The sequence below is a fragment of the Watersipora subatra genome, chromosome 5 (genome assembly GCF_963576615.1).
Source record: "Watersipora subatra chromosome 5, tzWatSuba1.1, whole genome shotgun sequence".
Classification (NCBI taxonomy): domain Eukaryota; kingdom Metazoa; phylum Bryozoa; class Gymnolaemata; order Cheilostomatida; family Watersiporidae; genus Watersipora; species Watersipora subatra.
The window spans coordinates 43,249,098-43,253,126 of record NC_088712.1 but is presented as its reverse complement, the minus strand read 5'-3'; the positions used below and the strand labels follow the sequence as shown (position 1 = coordinate 43,253,126).

The following is a 4,029-nucleotide window of genomic DNA, read 5'->3' as shown; positions in this document are numbered from 1 at the left end:
GTACTATGTAGTCATTGTTCTGTAGTCATCCAAACTTATAATTAATTATTGTAATAATCTCATAAGAACCGTTAAAAAAATATCATCGTCATTTTCTTTACTTACACTGCGTTGGACATTAGTTAGAATACCAAAGTACTCAAAATTGTCAAAAATTTCAGTTACTTTGAAATCGGCAAAATGAAACGATTTCAGTACTCCTAATTTAATTACAGAAACCTTCGGCAATTCGACAATGCTATAGACTGGTGAAAGGTGCATGTTATTTTTTTCGTGAAATGCACACGACTTAATCATTCTATTCTTTGTCGCTCGACGTTTTAATTTCCGGTCTTAACTTTGAGAAAAGTGAGGCTTAGCAAGTTTTAATAACGATTTTCGGCCAAATAAATCTGTCTATTTATGTATAATCCGATCAGATGGGTTAGTTTTAGGAATTTGCGGTAACCTTTCAAAGGCTTGGTAACATATTTAAATAGGTTCATATGAGTTTTGTTGCATTATTATACTTAAATGACTTTACTGAAAAAGAGTTAAATTTGTTGATAAGATTTCGTTACAAGGGTTTGGGTATGGCCGTTGAAGGATAATTTTTCGGGGGTTGTGTGCACATGTGCATTTATCATAAATCGCCCAAACCAATCGCTTCGCTCGTGTTTGGTCGTGGGATTAATATATATTAATGTAATGTATTTTTACATGTGTAGGTAGGTGTAGGTCGTGTAGGTTATTTACATCGTGTAGGTCGTGGGATTATTACTTTATTACTATTAAGTATTATATAATTTATAATTAGTATTTTAATGTCATAATACCTTTTATATTATAACATTATAACACTATACGATGTGAGGTAGTTGGTAAAACTATCTTCTGTCAAGTTGACCAAATCATTCAATGCCGCTTTGCTAAGTATGGTTCACTCGACATGTTCATAATAGCCTTTCTTGCCAGAATTGTTCACTCTGGGCAACTTTTTTTTCTATTATTTGTATAATATAATGTATACTAGTACCATTCGTGCTTTAATCTAAAACATATGTGTATATTTCATCAAATATTTGTCAAAAATCATACCAAATTATTTTTTATTTTTACCAAATGAAGTAAAAAATGTATTTACACGCTGAAAACTAGCCAATGGCTAAACACTAATGATGAAAGTAAGAATCAGGCAGCTGCCAAGCCAGTACATGCAGTTTTTTAGCTTATCTCAGTGGTATTTGGCATTGGAAGCTAGCTTTTCTCGAAACTTTGATTTGTTTGAGATCTAGGCTGCCCAGATTTCAAAATGGCACTGTACATTGTTGATGTGATATTGTATGTAAGCTTATGCTTTTTTATAGACCTACACAAATTATTTTTAAGGTGCGAAAGTAAAAACCTTTTATTCCGTTTCTTCAGTAGAATTCCAGTGTTTGACATATCTGGATAATGACCAGTGTAGTGTAGCCCTTTCCGGTTTAAAAGTGTTCCATAAACCAGCTCTGATTCAGACATGACACATTTAGGTGTTGCGCATGTCAGATAAACATGCCACACCCAGTTTTTAAAAAGAATTCACTAATAATGTCATTGGGTATCATTCAAATAGATTTGTTTTAAAGCTGTATTACTTTGGTAACATCATGACAAATATTTTGAAGGTCCTTGAAACAATGGTGAACTTTTAGTAATCAGAAATAAAAACTTGCATGATTTATTTTCTCAAGCATGAAACGCATGATGAGGCTTAACATTCCTAAAGCTACAAAAGCATGCATATCTGTGGCCTGGTTTAAGTGAACTGTTTTATTTTACTTGTGATTGTGTAAAAGTTGGAGAATTACATATACACTTTCACGCGATATAAAATTCAGAAAAGCTACATGTATATGTTTCTACAATTTTGTTATTTTTTCTCAGTATGAAGACAGTTGAAAACATCAAACTTTGCTTTAAGTTTTATTAGCCAAACATAGATGGAAGGGTGGGTCTCCACCAAGGCCGGGTAGTCCCAGATGTGTACCAGGGAAACGGCCTTAGGGTTGTGTACACTGGGTAGCGAAACGGGACAGTGGTAAACTCTGGAAAAGATGACTCCCAGCGGGGGTAAGTAGTATACCGAGGGTAGGTCGAATACCGAGGGTAGGTCGAATACCGAGGGTAGGTCGAATATCGGGGGTAGGTCGAGTACTGAGAGGGAGTAAAACCTGGTGAAGATCTTCCAGTTGGCCTAAAATATGGGGGCACAGTTGTGTACCTGGGATATGTAAATGGGACAATAGTTGGGAAGGTCCAATAATTGGGAGTGCGATACACGGGCCTTTTCGTTGTTGGTCGGTTAGTGTAGGAGGTATAGGTGGAAACGCTTCCTTGTACACTCATACACTTTTTGTATAGGTCTTTCAGCTGGCGGTAGTGAATCTGTAGAATTCTGAAAGTCAGAAAAAAATAATTTGTTAGTGCTTTTATGTCTTTATCATCTCCTTTAAAATACACTGAGAAAAACAATGGTAGCAATCAATGCCACTTCAGGCTCAAAATAACAGTCTCCCAGAATCCTTAGTCTCCCAGAATCAATGTGCAGTTTAATAAGTAACCCGCCATAGTTACCGTAGTTATCTAGCATGTAGATGAAAGTTGGCTTATATGCAAACATGAGAATTTATTTCTTACTGAAAGAACAAAATCGGCTAGTTCTGTTTTCTAGCCAGTAAGATGGTCTGTTATAAATACCCTCTTGAACAACCAAAAACATGAATTATCGCTCTTTCATCTCGTTGTTTTTATCTTTACTCTAACATTTGGTTCCTACCAGTCAAATATAATTACTGTGCCCAAATCAATCTGCTGTATTTTTAGCTGAATTTTGGTGATGTCAGCAACACCCCTGAACTTAACCAATGGGACAATGTAGTCATATGCCAATTTGTGAGATAGGACAACTCGGATGAGGTGAGTGAAGGTGTTGTTATTAAACTATATAATTCAGGGCATTTGGAATGTCTTATTAGTCATTGACAACTGTGGCTTGTCATAATGAAGTAGGTGTTAGCCACAATCGCTAATCAGCCAATACTAGTATGTAACCTAGTAAGACTTCTCAGAACTTAAATACTTACTCGTAGTCCCACTTGTCAATACCGAGTAACTCTCTCTTTCCTCTTTTACTGAATTCAGGACATTTTCTGCTGAGGAATATTTGCAACTGTTTCGTTTCGGATCTGCAATCAATTAGGTCATATTATTTTTTTCTTCTCACCAAACTTTAGGCAGGCAAATGAAAGTCAGGGCATTGAGCAGTTTACATGAGTACTCAGACTTGTAAACATTACTTACAGGCCAAATCTTTAAGGTTACGTACTTTCTTTTCACCATAGGTAGCCTTATCTGAAAATCACTGCATTTCTATGCTTTAGATTGATTTGGATTTGCCTGCTGTCAATGAATTCGCACCCTACCGTTTCCACACTTACCATTTCACAAATGACTATGAAATCATTCTAATCAGCATTTTCAAAAAAACGCTAGCAAATCAGTCACTTTAGAGGAACATGAAATTTTTTATTGAACTGTTACTTAATATAATGTTACAACCCACAAACATTTGTCAGCATCTTCAGTTACTAGGGTTCAATGACACTGCATAGCCTTGGGACCTTCCATTTTTATGCTTGATGTATAATGAATGCCGTGTAGTGGCTTTAAAAGACATTACCCCATATTTACCTGAGAAAGTTGTAGTCACCTAGCAAATCAGCCTGTGTGGCAATGACAACCAGAGCAAGTCCTAACAGCACCAGCTTCATGTTGGCAGCAGAATACGAGTGCTAGCGGTAAGGCGTTATCTTTATAGATGAACCAGCCAGCTGTTCGCTCTCATGTAGAAACATACTTGCTGTGAATCAGATGAGGACTTTCATTGCTCCATGCATGTCATGTTATATTTGAAAAGTTAAGTAAATGATTATAGATTTTAAAAACTAAGCATTAGCTACTTGCTACCTTTCTAACTGTAATGTCTTCATTTACATCACTAAAATACAC

At 35.9% G+C, this 4,029-nt stretch overlaps 1 long non-coding RNA gene across 1 annotated transcript; it reads right to left on the bottom strand.

Moving 5' to 3' along the window:
- Positions 1–1,776: 1,776 nt before the first annotated feature.
- LOC137396950 (uncharacterized) lies at positions 1,777–3,792 on the bottom strand. Its single transcript, XR_010978674.1, has 3 exons — positions 3,712–3,792; positions 3,105–3,206; positions 1,777–2,416 (listed from the first exon to the last, which is right to left on the bottom strand). It is a non-coding gene; the product is annotated as an uncharacterized lncRNA (long non-coding RNA).
- Between the last annotated feature and the right edge of the window lie 237 nt (positions 3,793–4,029).